This window comes from Pollicipes pollicipes, unplaced genomic scaffold, assembly GCF_011947565.3.
Source record: "Pollicipes pollicipes isolate AB1234 unplaced genomic scaffold, Ppol_2.1 Scaffold_3447;HRSCAF=4054_pilon_pilon_pilon, whole genome shotgun sequence".
NCBI classification, from domain to species: Eukaryota; Metazoa; Arthropoda; class Thecostraca; order Pollicipedomorpha; family Pollicipedidae; genus Pollicipes; species Pollicipes pollicipes.
The window spans coordinates 31,496,711-31,511,647 of record NW_023596297.1 but is presented as its reverse complement, the minus strand read 5'-3'; positions in this window follow the sequence as shown (position 1 = coordinate 31,511,647).

Genomic DNA, 14,937 nt, shown 5'->3' with positions numbered 1-14,937 from the left:
CGCCCGGCGCTGGGCGTGCGCGGGAGCGGTGCACGGGCGTCAGTCTCTCAAGGACGGGCAGCGCGCAGCGTGCCGCCTGCCACCTGGTGGCCGGGTGATGCAAGGGCGTGCCACAGGTTCTGATCGTCCCGATCGACGCACGTTAGATCGTCTCACATGATCGTTGCGTTGAGCCAATGCGATGCGTGGTCTTGCTGTCGCGCGTGCTCGTCTGTTTCGCTTTGTGCTCTCGCAGCGCCGCCATGATTGGAACGTGATGCTTGCCCATTGTCCCGTTGTCATGATTCACTTTCACTGATTTTACGCTTTTGAAACGAAAAAGAAGCTTAATCACATTTTCCCATTCCGTGTACGTGCGGCTGACGCCGACCTCAAAAGCTTTGCACCGTTTGCTGTTTCTCGCATCGTTGTTCCAATCGGTGGGACCCGTTACATGTGCGCCATCTGCAGCTCTGATGTCCCATTGGTCGCGTGGTTGGCGCACAATCTGCACCTCGAAGGGCGCGTGACTCAGCACGGTAACTGCGGAGAACTCGACAAAGGCGTTCTCAGGGGGTTTTCCCATTCTGATAAACAGTGTCTGCTTGTTACCAACGTCTGGTGCAACCACATCCAGCCACACCACAGCGTCTGCTGCGTCGGACGGAAACAGTCGTCCGGCGGACATCCGTGACGACCCATCACGCGGCGGACCGTCGGCGACCGGTGCCCCACGCTCTGTGACCGTGGCCGAGCGCTCCGTGGCCTCAGTCAGCGGCGATGGCGACAGGAGGCACCAGCCTGCGCGATGCCCAGAAGGAGGCGGCAGCCTGGCTGGAGCAGCTGCCCGCTCCGGCCAACCCCGCGGCGCTCTGGGCAACATTTCTCCACATTCCGTACGTGCAAGGCCTGAGTTCGCACCACCCCGCGTACGTGGCCAGCAGCGAGGAGGTGCTGGCGACGACGTTCAGCGTGGGTCGCGAGGGCGGCCTGCCGCTTGCGCTGCCGGCCAGTCCAGCCGACTGCGCCTGCGCCCAGCTGGACAACTTGGCCGTGGAGCGCATCTACCTGTCTGGCAGCGTGCGGGAGTGCTCGGACGTGCGCCTCTTCGCTGACGAGGTGTCCGACACGGACGTGATGTTTCAGCTGGGACCGACGGACGTGGTGGGCACGGCCGGTCCTCCTACAGAGTACACCTCGACCAGTCCTCTTGCGGAGGACAGCCCGGCCGGGCTGGTGCTCGATCAAGACCGCACCACACAGCCCGGTTTCCTGCTGCTGCGCCACCGGCGCCGACCCGACTGCCGCCACGACGGCCAGCTGCTGTTCTCCGGCCAGCGCGTGGTGCGCCTGATGAATGGTTTTCGGGAGACATTGACCAGGGAGGAGTCCACCTACTCGGGCCCGGCTGTGAGCACCACCTTCGAGAGCAGGCTGCAAAATGCCAAGGCCATTGACTTGGTTCCTTGCGTGCGTTACCCTTCGTGGCCATGCGAAGACTACGGCTCACGGCTGCGACCGTCCGGCCAGCCGAGTGCCGAGCTGGTGGCGCGTCTGTGCCGCACGCCCGCCTTCCTCGTGCCGGTCGGCTTCCACGGCAGCCCCACCGAAGAGCACGAGTGGCGAGTCTCGTTCTCACGCCACGAATACATCGCGTACCGCTCCATGAGCAAGCCGCAGCAGGCGTGCCTGACGGTGCTGAAGCATTGCAAGGCGATCATTGGCGCTCCAGTGGCGGCGCTCAAGAGCTACTATCTGAAGACGGCGCTGATGTGGCTGTGTGAGCACCGCCCGGCCGACCAGTGGACGCCGGAGCGCATGCACGAGTCCCTGCTAACGGTGCTGCGCTATCTGGAGGTAAGCCTGCACCACGGCTACCTCGGCTGCTACTTCTGGCCCGAAATAAACGTGCTGGCCAGTCGCAGCGCAGCCGAGCTGGCCGATCTGACGGCGGCTGTGACGGCGCTGCGCCAGCACCTTCTCTCTGCGGCCGTGGCGCTGCTGTCAGACTGGCTGGGCTTGCCGGTGGCTGAGCTGGCGCCGCGCCTTCTCACCGACGGTCGCCCTCTCTCGGACGATCAGTTCTGGCAGCAGACTGCCTCGCACGCCGTACACGAGCTGCACAAACGAAACTGGCGGCCGGCGCACGTGCTCAAGGACCTGGCGCTCGGCGGTAAGGTGCGGCCGCGCGGCCGGCTGCTGCCGTTCCCGCTCTGCTCGTCGCTGACGCTGGCGCTCGAGGCGGCGTCCACGTTTCGTCGCCAGCTGCGAGACGAACAGGACCAGCGGAAGGACATCAGCGGCCTCATCGGCTGGCTGGAGCCGGGCCTGAAAATGCTGCACCAAATGCGGCAGCCAGTCGACACCGAGGACAGCTGGCTGCGTCAGGACTGACTGTAAGCTCGGCTGTCGGGGGGACGCAGCTCAGTGAGCAGTCGCGCCCAGCAGGAAGGGGTAGGTTAGGACAGGCAACGCGGCTGTCAAAGACTTTCCGACCTTAGGCTATTTTTTTAACATTCTCTAATGAAACCAAGACCAGTTACATCTAATAAAACACTGCGTAGCGACACTGCCGCACGGTCAAGAGATGGTAGGGATGTCAGTCTTAATTATTTCCGAGCCCAAATTACGCTGTCGGCGCTTTGTAACAGCACTACGCTTCTTCCGCGCAGTCGCGCTTGCCGTCGCCATGACAACTATTGTGGCACCTGTACTGGTGCGGGCAAAAGAACGTTTGTAATTGGCTCAGTGGGGGACAATGGCCTGTTACCGCGAATCACATCGGCAAGTTTAAACAATTTCGTAACTATGGACCACGTGATGCCTTCCTCAAGTCAAAGCGCGCCTGGAAAAGAGCCAATGAGGTAAGCGCCACAGGGGAGCAATTAGACCCATAGTGTAACGTTTCACTGATTTCGCAGGATCGTAGCCTCATGTTCGCATTTGTTTGTCTAAACATTGTCTCAAGCTTTCGGAGCGTTTTTATACGTTTTTGAAAAATTAAAGCGTTGTAAACATTACAGAACCTACACGTGGGAAAAACCAAGGCAAATAATATGTTGTACTTTCATAGTGGTACAGGGAGTCCAACGAAATTTCTCCCGCAGGAACAGCTACTTAAAGTCGAAATTCTGAGCTGTGCAGAAAGACGTCGAAAAAACTGGCATTATGGATCAAGTCGTACCCGTCTGAACACTAGCGAGAAGTACAACATAGGTGGGATCCTCCCTTTTAAATATATGGGTCACCTAAATCCCTCTGAATAAATGCAAAAGTATGTATTCTTAGATGAAAACTTAAGATATTGCATTGGCTGCACGGAAAGGGGGCACTCGTGGAGAAATGAGCTATCCAAGCTCAGTTCGGAGTTAGCCTTCGCGGAACGAACAAAATTTCCATGAGGATGTATGACGTCATATTTGGGGCGAAATGTGGTAGCTAATTTCTGGTACGGCACTGGATAAAAACGAACTGCCTGGGGACCCAAAGCTTCGTAGGCTAACAGTCGAGAAGTCTCAACAGCCTAAAAGATAACAGACAAGATTTTGGCTAAGGCAATAGGTGCAGGAGGGTGCAGATTAGCCAGAACGCATGATAGTTGCATGCAAATGCTTTTTATTGGGGATGATGACATGGTGTCCCTTAATGCGCCATAGGAGTATGCCAGGCAGACACCATTATTTTGTGCAGGAGCTGGAACCTGCACACTATAGTTGTGCGTGTTGCAGTGGTCAGTTTCCATATTGATGCTGTACGTAATGTGCATACGCCGCCAGTTAGTGTTCACTTCTTTTGGGGTATATAGCTTATAGCTGGGCAGAATAAGTTATGTCAGAAAACAAATTGCGCACTTTTTCAGTTCCCATGACGGTGGCACAATTTTGGTATTTTCTTTATCATTTAAGATAATGTCACACCTTTTTGGACGTTTCACTTATTGTTACATCCGACGTTTACCATATGATCTGTAATGCCTAGTCTTCTCGAAATCCTGAGAAGCTCACAATTTCTATTTGGATAGCCGACCCTGCGGGAAAACCTCACTTGAGTCCGGTAATTGACATGACGGCGCTGGTCGCAACTGCAGGGAAGAAGGATGGTAGCATTGGGTCGTACTGTTACAAAGCGTGGATGGATGGATAAGTTTTACCATGGCTGACTTTTGGAACTATTTTAGCCAACGATCATGCCTGATGATCATGAGCATAGCTCCGCATCTGTCTGTGACACATTACATGACACCCACCAATGTGCACGCATCACCGAGCTAGCTGTCCCTACTAGGTATCTGACATTTCCAATTATCTTTGCAGCTTAATCCTAGTTACTGTGATATTGTGATCATGGGCGTTGGAAGGTCTATTTGGGAGGCACAAGTGATCAATACGGTTGCACTTACACTCCGTTTGATCTAATGTCCAGCCTAATGTGTATATGGTAAAACTGTAGTGTGACTAATGATCGCTTTGGCCACAGAGCTTTGTATCTCTCAGCCGGGAAGTCTTGCCGTAGTTGGCCTGACAACGATTTTCCAACCACCATGTTTCATAAACTGCGGTTGTCCGTGGCAAAGTGCGAGAGTGCAACTCTATCCTAGATGTGCGCATCCAGCGAGCTGTATCTACACGTATTATGGCTAGCTGCCCACGCCGGGCAGGTGGGATTGTGAACGGTCAGTGCTTCTCAAACGCATCGTTATGAAATATGTGTGAGCAGAGTTGGATTTTTTGGCGACAAACCTAATAAATATAATTCCTCTAAAGCTGTCGGGTACCTCATGGCAACAGTTGAGTGCTTTGGTGATTATCGTCATATTTATAGATAGTTCATTTTGATAAACAGTCCAGTGAGCTAGGCTAAGTATTATCATAGACCATGGTACCCCATGTTCCTTGGCGTCTTTTGAGCGGATACTGTAAGTAGATGAACGTGTCTTCAAGCTCTGCGGTATGAACAGAAGCTGGCATCCTATTTGGACACCGAGCAGCGGACGTCGACGTCCTTCCGCGACATCCTGGCGCGCTACCCAGCCACCGTGCTGGGCGCCGCATGTGTCGGTGTGCTGGGCGACGAAGCTGTCGGACAACATGCTGCCGGCTCTCTGCGGATCTGCCCCGTACTGCTGACGCCCAGCTAGGTCGCGCCTCGTCTCGTTGCTGACCGCTGCATCGACCGCCGGCCGTCATCGCGATGGCCTCCACTTCCACAGGGACGCCAGACCTATTCAGAATGGCTACAGACCGACCCGCGATGATTGCGGTTCGTCCGGTGCTGTAGTCGGGCCATGGGCGGCTTGTGTGGCCCGGAAGTCGCAATCATTCCGATGTACGAACCGAAAGCAGTGAGGACGCATGTGGCGTTCAAAGCAGTGATAGATGCCAACACAGGCTGGTGATGCTGCTTCTGGCGGGCTCGTCCGTCGCCTGGCGGGCTGGAGGTTGGGCCGGCGCCACAAGCTAGTCCAGATCTGTGGCAGGCAGGTGGTAACGCGGTCACAGCGTCGTGGCTTGCCGCACACGCTGTTGGCGAGCTGCGCCTCGCGCCGCGGGCGGCTTATCCCTACGGGTCACACGCCAGGTCAGGTAACTGGATCAGGTAAGCGCCAGGCCAGGTAACCGTGCTGGGCGGGGGCGTCGCGTGCCGCTGGGTGGCCAGCCGTATCACCCCAAGCCCGGCTGGTATCCCTGCACCAGCTTCCCGGTATGTCGCAGGGAGCCGGTTCGAGCGGGGTGGACCGCCTGCTCTACGTTCCCACACGCCGGTGGGAGACGGCACGCCTCCAGCGGCAGCTCCCTCGTGATCAGCGTGGAGCCGCGCGCCTCTCCAAAGTTGGGTCACGTTGGCCTGACCCGCGACAAAGATTCTGCACACAATTAAACAGTTGACTATAAGTGGAAACGCTGCCCTCCACCCAACCCCTGGTTGCGCCCACACCATCGGCGCTACCCACGATTACCGCCGTACTCGTCAGGCCGATCTGGAGCGAGTGGGACGAGGACTCTGGATCCCCGAGCTAATCCGCAGTATTTCGTCAAGTAGCTGCCACGTAAATAGCAAACCCGGAAACGGACATGAATTGAAAAAGGTTAGCCCGTCTCACAGAGTATCAAGCCCACCAACAAAATCATATGGCCCGTGCAGGTAAGCTTGACATCGATAGTGAGATCGCGCCGCTAGGGCTAGGGTTTTTGGACTTCCCACTGGCACACCTACAGACCGACTGAACGGCAGGCCCGCTGGCAGACTTACAGACCGACTGAGCGGCAGGCACGCTGGCAGACTTACAGACCGGCTGAGCGGCAGGCCCGCTGGCAGGCCTACAGACCGACCGAACGGCGGGCCCGCAATACCGCAATACGGCCAACACTAGATACTTCTATTGCCTAACTGTCCACAGTTATTGGCCATTGTACATCCAGTCAAAAAAACCATGAACATGAGTACCCATGCGCAAATCAAACATCGGACACTCATGTAGCCCGCACTGCACATGCGCAGAATCCACAAAGTCAGTTTAGCATGCTGGGTCCGGACTACGGCCTACGCTGGGAGCCCCAGTGCGGAGAAGGAAGTGAAATAGACTCCGCACAGTGAAATAGTAAAACAAAGCACTGAAAGCACTTGGTTATGTGGAACTGGGTATTACTGTCGAGCTAGAAGGGTTCGGAGTAAGGGGTAGTTAACTGTCCGGACAGATAAACGGTTTGCTGCCAGGGAGGTATGACTGATCTGATGTTGCAACTTCTGCTTCGTGGTTTTTCGTTTCTTGGGCGCGGTCGTTTCATTGGACGATCCTTATTCCACTTCGGGATAACTGCATTTACCACACAGGCAGCGTGAATCATTATTTAGATTGTACATGCTTTCACTCAAGGAAACTGACGTCTTCTTCAGCCCATGCACTCATCAACTATCAATGACGGGAATTGCAGATAAGGAAACCAGCTGTCAAAGTCTGACCTCCCCCCAGGCCGAAGTACTGTCTGCACGACTTCCGCAGCGAGCTTCCTCTGCGATATGGCACCACTGCACAAGATATCACGTGAATAACGTGGCAGCGACGAGGGAATCCCGCCACTCACTCGAGATTTTACCGGAACATTATGGTGGAACGACCATTCCGCCGGAGGCTTGCTATTGATGGACTTTTACCTACAAATCTCGGAATCTCCGGGTTGTAGCACCGTGGGTAGCCAAGCATCGTTGCGGCGATGCATGCTTAGCAGCCTAAGTCAATCTATGCTTAGAGTCCTTTAATCCTGGTACCGCGCTTGCGAGCAAACAACTCAATGCATACATTTTGAAAGCAAAAGTGTCCGACAGCAATGCATGCAAGATGAGAGCCCCCAAAATCATACCTCTATCGCAACACTACCAAACGCCAAATACGTTCAATACTCAGCACGCGTTTTTCCAATCAGCATTTCTGCCCAGACGAAGGTAGGCTGTCTTCAACAAGTCAGTAAAGGAAAGCATAATAAGCTCAAGTCTGTCCCGATAGCTCAGTTGGTTAGAGCGCTTGTCTTCCGATTATTCACCCACTCGTGGCGGGGGGCTCGAGCCCCTCCAGGCTCTCGCTATTTGCCCCCGGCTAGAATAGCCTGCGGCCGCTGGCAGCGACCGCGACAACAGGCAGGTGGCGTCGCCGGGCAGTGGACAGAAGCTTTCGTTGCAATAATGATACCGTTGATTCGGAGTTTTTCGATCGGGTGGTGAAGTCGGAGAAAAGACAAAAAAAGACTGCTCAGCGTAGTCGTCACCTCGGAAATCCGTTCGATCAGTGGTTTGGCCGTAACTGAAAAACTACATCTCGCAAACCAATGCCATTTTCTGCTTCGGATAATGGAATTCTAACTGGACCGTAGCAAGCGTTTGGGCTACGGATATGCATCCGGTTGGTCGAAAGTCGCAGAATCCTGTGGTGGAGTGAGTTAGGGAAACTTCCTCCAAACATTCTCGGGAATAGTTGTCGTGTCCAGTAATCATGGAGTCAGGGAATCATGCTGATCGCGTTCGGGCGCCGGCAGCTAGCGGGCCCACAGCCGTGGAGGCGGGGCTATGCCGTCGTTCTGAAAGTGAATGTACGCCACTCATACTCATGCTTGTTTTTCCTCGCACGAATTCCGTCTTCCACCAAGGTGTGCCAGTGATAATTCGTACACGGTAACTTCGGATGCTGTTGCACAAGAATAGACGCATGAACACAAGTGATTTGGCAAGTGCAACGTCTGACACGCCGGCATTGCAGATGGCTATTTATTCTAGCCTTCTGAAATGCGAAAAGCGCTGAACATACCTTTGGAAGCACCGCTGGCGGTCCTTGAATGTCCGTAGCAATCAGAAGCTTCGAAAAAAAGGCAAAGTAAGGAAATCATGGTATTGCTCGCGATGACTGTATCACAACAGGTAAATTTCATGGTCTTTTCAAATTCTTGGCAGGTTTTCATCACCGCCGCATCTTCGCTTTAATCGTTTAACTTGTTATCCAATTGACTGAAATAAAATAGTAAGCCATATATATATATATATATATATATATATATATATATATATATATGTACCACAATGAGACAGTGACCTGTGTCGGTCAGAGGCCCCAGAACCGGTAGAGAGGCCCTCCGCGGCGAGGGATTATGCCATTGCGTCATCAGTTCGTGGCGCTCTCCGTCCTGATCCATTCGAAATAGCAATCTGGAGGTTTCCAAGGTAAAATATACTCCCTGGGATACCTTTTATAAATGTAAAACATGCAAACACGGATTTTATAAAGCGTTCGAAAATACCACTCCGGTGCGCAGCTGTGTTTGCACGCCTGCTGGCCGCCGTCGGGCAGGGCATGGGCAACCGCGGCGAGACGGACGCCGCGCGGCCCATGCGGGATGCAGGACATCGGGCGTCGGTGTTCTTTCGGCCTGTTCCCGACCGCACATACTTAAATTATTGGTATATTTTTTTCGTTGATAGATTCTAAATAACAATGAACTTTCAACAGTGAACAAGGATTAAACGCATCAATGCAAATTGTTGACCCTGATTTTCTTCGCTGGCGTTCAATCCACGGGCAGGGGCAAGAGCCTTCGCAAAACCTCAAGAAATCCGGCAACGCCCCCGAACTGTCATGTTCTATAGCAAGAGCGTGATAAAGCACTGCCAAGTAAACAACACCAGCGGTTTAATCGATGCAATCATTTAATTCTTGTTTAGTTTTATTTCATTTACTTCTTAGTAGACGCATAACTGTATTTTTTGGCTTCTGACCTCTCTTTCAGTCAAAGAACTCAACGTAAAACAAATAACGTAAAAGACGTAACAACGTAACAACGCAAGACAATGTAAAAGAACACCGTTCTCTCGACGTAGGTGACATAGATCCGGCAGATAATGTTTGAGGTGATTGCAGAGTTGGATTCCCTACTGCCTTCCCACAAGCAAGGGTCCTTTGTTAACCGCGCCGTCCGTCTGTTACCGTGAGTCTGGCTGCGCCGCTGAGTTTTGCCAGTGTCTGTGCGTCCCTTTCACGAAATCCGGTGGTTGGTCGAGGTCACTGAAACCAGTGGTGAGGGGTTGCCCCTCTTTAACTTCGATTTGTTATAGTTATTTTAGTGCCATTGATGGCTGTTGAGAAAAATCTCGAAGTAACTGTACGCTTAAGATTGGACAAAACCTACAGTGAGATCCGGTTCGGCGTTACGGAAAAAGCTGTTGATCATCGAGCTGCTAATTGTATTTTACATTTGAAGGCCATCCGATGGAACCCACCCACCTATCGAACCAACCCACTATCGGCTGGCGGATTACCGCCTCCATCTGAGGCGGTAACCTACCTTTATCCCCAGCTGGTGGCAGGTTATTTAAGTGACCTTTTTCAGATAATCGAAGCAGCGTGCGTGATAAGTACTTCTCCAAACAGTACCATCTGAGTACCATTAGATCAGCAGTACCACTAGATCACCGTGCCACTAGACACTGTGATCGGCTCGCGACTCCTCGGATACGCTCCGAGTCTGGAAGGTTGGGGTTTGATTTACTCGACCGTGACCGCATCTGATAGTCTGCCGGCAATGATCTGTACAATGGACTCAGCGTGTTTCAAGATCGAGGTCCGAAACTGCATGATACAAGGACAGCTAGGTTGCGATTAGGTGACGGACTGCCCTTCTGATATTACCATGCATGGCCGCGTACATGCTTTGTGTCGTCCGTGGCCGATATCAACGTGACACACCGTTTATGTATTGTCATTCACGAGGCACAAAGTAGCCACGCTGTGTGAAGATGTCTCACGATGTGTACGAATACAAATACAACCAATACTATGTACCAACGCGACAGATCAAATATCCATCGGTTGTTAACATGTGCGCTCCATATCACTCACGCACCGCCAGAGTCACATTCTTCAGCTCGCATTTTAGCAAATTCTGATCCTCATAGTACTCAGTACATGTCTTTTGTTGCTCTTTTTATTTTTGCCTTCTTCAAGTGGAACTAAAGCCAAGAAGGTATCGCAAGATCAATTCCGCGTGATTTTACAGTCAATAAATTGAAGAAATCATACGTGAAGCGACTGCTTAAAATAAATTGTCGGCACCCTCCATTTCACAATGGTCCTGTGGACTCTTCCCAAACCGATAGAGCTCAGAGGCTCTGTCAGAATTTTAACCCGTGTTCAACAGAGATAAGAACGCCGCCGCGAATGAAGTAGAAATAGGTCAACAAAATGTATCAACATGGCCACGCCATTTTTGTATGAAAATTGTCGATATATATACATGTATACACACACACACCACACACACACACACACACACACACACCACACACACACACAACACACACACACACCACACACACCACACACACACAACACACACCACACCACACACACACACACACCACACACTATATATATATATACATATATATATATATGTGTGTACTATCAATATATATATATATATACACTATATATATAATTATATATATATATATCTATATATATATACATGTATAGTATACCTCTCTCTCGCTCTTCTCTCTCTCTCTCTCGCTCTCTCTCGTCTCTCTTCTCTATATATATATCTATATATATATATTGTGTTCGTTATTCGATCGCGGCCCGCGGGCTGAATGACTGGTGCGTGTGTGTGCGAGTACCGAGTATAGCGCGCGAGTAGTAGTATCTAGACCGAACGGTAAATCGCAGAGCGTCTCGCGGAGTACAGAACTAGTCCAGTTCCGACCGCCGACTCGTGTGCACCTTCGTGGAGACAGACTCAAACAATATATATATATATATATATATATATATATATATATATATATATAATAGATGCTACTACTCGCGCGCTATACTCGGTACTCGCACACCCACCCACCAGTCATTCAGCCCGCGGGCCGCGATCGAATGACGAACACAATTTTGTTTTTTATACGCGAGGGATCAGAGTATACACTAGAGAATTGAACACCACAGGTACGGCTGGAGACGCCATCGCGGGCCGGTAGGAGGACGGCGGCGGAGCGCGGAGGCTACAGTGCGAAAATACGGGGTCGAATACTAAATCTATAGAAAATACTAAATCTACCGCACACGGTGTGCCTGGCCACTCACTCACATGGTCTCAATAAGACGTTCGCGACGCCGGGTAGCCCGTGCAGACCGTCGCGGCGGCGCCGGGAAGACGTCGGGCGGCGCCTCTCCAGCCGGGGTTGGACCTGGGGTCGGCTCACTCGGACGTCCCGAATCCCCCGCGGGGGCCGGCTCAGGCGGGGGCGGTTTGCCCGCCGCGGCCGCCGGCGCCAGGGGCGCGGCCGCTGGCAGCTGCGAGAGTTTGGCCGCGTCCGACCGGCTGGGGGCGTACCGCTGGCGGATGTGACGCCGGTTCCGTGTCAACACCCGGTCCGCTGGGCAGGCGGATAAAGTAGCGGCGGTGAGGACCGATCTCCACGATGATGCCGTACCTGTCCCAGCGGCCAGTGGCTGGATTCTGGAGGGCGAATGGAGTCCCAGTCCGGAGGACTGGCAGGTCCCGCGCGTGGAAGTTGCACCGCGCGTCGATGTCCTTTTGTCGCGCGGCCGCGGCCGCGGCGCGCTCGGCGTCATTAGCTTCTTGCTGCCAGCGCGGCGCGAACGCCCGTCGGTGAGCCGGCACCATGTCCCGCACGGGGGCGTGGAAGAGGACCTGAGCCGGTGATCGGCCGTCCGGGCCGGGTGTGTTGCGGTGTTGCAACATGCCTCGCACCCAGGCGTCGTCGTCCACAGGATTTTGCCGCCAGCACCGGCGGATGAGTTTGGCGGCGTATTTTACCGCTGTTTCGGCTCGGCCATTTGACTGCGGGTAGTGTGGCGAAGACATCTTATGGGTCACTGCCCATTTAGAGAGAATTGCTTTGAACACCTTTGATGTGAATTGAGGGCCGCCGTTCGACCACAGGAGCTCCGGCACCCCAGCCGTGCAAAAGATGGCATGGAACTCTCTGATGAGGTCGGCGGCGGTGGCGAAGAGGCCGAGCGGGCTAACAATCAGCCAGTCAGATAATTGGTCGACCGCGACCAGGAAGTGGCGCCCGGCATATTCGTAGAAGTCTGCGCAGAGGTGCTGGAACGGCCTGCTGGCTGGTCCGTGATGCCGGATCGTTTCTCTTTGTTGGGCCGGCAGCTCTCGTTGGCATTGCTGACATGCCTTGGTTATGTTGTCGATGTCGTTGGACATCCCAGGCCAAAAGACTAGCTGGCGGGCCCGACTTTTTTGTCTCTTCTTTGCCCATGTGTCCGGCGTGGAGCTCCCGGAGCACGGCGGGTCGCATTGGCCGAGGGATCACGAGGCGGCACCCATGAAGCACCAGACCGTCTATAACTGTCAGTTTGTCGTGCACTGACCAGTAGGGGCGAATTTGGTACGGGAGGTCGGCTTTTTGATGAGGGAAGCCGTTCGTGACTGCCTCGAGTAGGAGCTGGGCTTCCTCGTCGCCATCTGCCGCCTCCAGCACGTCCCGTAGTCGGAGGTCGAGGTGCGATTAGTCTATCGCCCACGCAGCGACGGTGGCGACGGTGGTGTCGTCTTCGACCAGCTCGTCGTCATCAGTGGACGGGCCGACTGGTGACCTGTCGAGCGCGTCGGCCGCCAGATGGCTTTTGCCTCGACACCACGACGCGGTGACCCGGCCTGCACTACTTTCCAGATACCGTCCGACTGTTTTTGTTGCAGCAGAAACCACAGCGCCCCTGGAGCAGAACCCCCAACCGCTGGCGTCCGTAGACAGCCTTGTTGGCCTTGTCGGGTCGAAGTACGCTAGAGTGCGGACGGACGACAGCGCCTCTCTCGCCGACTGGAACGCCACCTCGTGATGAAGGTGTCCCAGATGAAGGTTCTCTTCGTGCTCAGTAGGTGGCGCAGCGGTTCCAGCAGCTTAGCCGTCTCTTCGTTGAATGGCGCCACTTGGTTGACGAGGCCGAAAAGGCCCCGGAGGTCAGTGAGCGATTTCGGTGCCGGGAACGCCGCTATCGCGTTCGTCAGGGCCGGATCGGGCACGTAGCCGTCTCGGGGCACGCCGAAGCCGGCGAATCTGACGCTGGTCTTCATGTGCTGCGTTTTGGAGGGGTTCAGGGAGACACCGCGGGCGCGGCACCTCGTCAAAAAATTCCGGACTCGGGCGACGTGTTCTTCTTGCGTCTTGCTGAAGATGATGACGTCACCCACGACATGTTTGATGCCGTCCACGTCCCCGAAGCACTCGTCCCTGCGCCGATTGTAATGCTCGCTAATTGACGAAACGCCATAGGGAGCGCACAGAAAGCGGTAGCGCCCGAATGGTGTAATGAACATCGTCAGGTTTCGGCTGTCTTGGTCTAGAGGGCACTGATGGTATCCTTTGGTAGCGTCGAACACGCTAAACCATTTAGCGTCCGACGCTGTGATGGATGCGACACACTCAGTGGACGTGTTGGATTGGTACAGCTCCCGCCTCACGGACCTATTCAGCTTTGAAAGGTCTACACACAGTCGAATGCCACGCCGTTCTTCTAAGCGGCCACTACGATGGGCGCGCACCACTCAGTTGGCTCCGTGACGGGCTCGATCATGCCGTCACGCTCGTGGCGCAGGGGCTCTCTCAGAGCTATCGGCACCCTGCGTGGCGAGCGCACGGCGAAGGGGGTGACGTCTTCTCGCAGATGGATTTGATATTCTTCTCCTGGCATGGTTCATACTTTGCCGTCCAACACATCGGAAAACTCGTGAAGTGGCGCTGCATTCTCGGTCACGTCGGAAGAGATGTGATGGTGAGACAGCTCTGAGGCGCTTGGGGACGCTGCGTGAGGCGCGGGGACTGTAGAGGGCCGCACCGATCGGGCGGCGTGGTCCGCTGAGGGCGGGTGGGCCGGCCCGTTTCCGCCAAGGCCATTGAACATTCGGTCTCCGCCGTCTCCGTCGTCGGAGGTCGGCCGTCCGACGGTCCCTCCCCCGGCCGGGCGCTCGCGGCGTTCCGTCTCGTCTCCGGTTTCGGTAGGGGAGGGCTGGCTGCGGCACGGCGCGCGCGTCTCAGCCGCGGCTGGGTTGGGCGGCAGCGACTGACTAGTGGCTGCGCCGGGCGGTCCGGCACCTCGACCAGTGTCTGAAATTTAGGTGTTTCTTGGTGTTTTTCGCCCTAGACATTTTGATCTCCACAAATGTACACTGGTAAGAATACGAAAAATTGTTCTCTGTGTTCAACGTGAGGCATGAGAACGTCCCAAAAATCGGCAACGCCGCGCGCCACACTCACCACGCCTGAAAGAGGCACGCTGCTGGCGGGTTTCAGCCGAATCATTTTTCAACACTGGCAATGGCACACAATCTTTCCTCACACTGCACTACACACTCAGGTCTGACCCCGCTCACCAGCATATTTTCAACTCATCTACCGTCTACCGACGACACTCCCTACCCCACGCGGAAACCAGAACGCCACACCGCA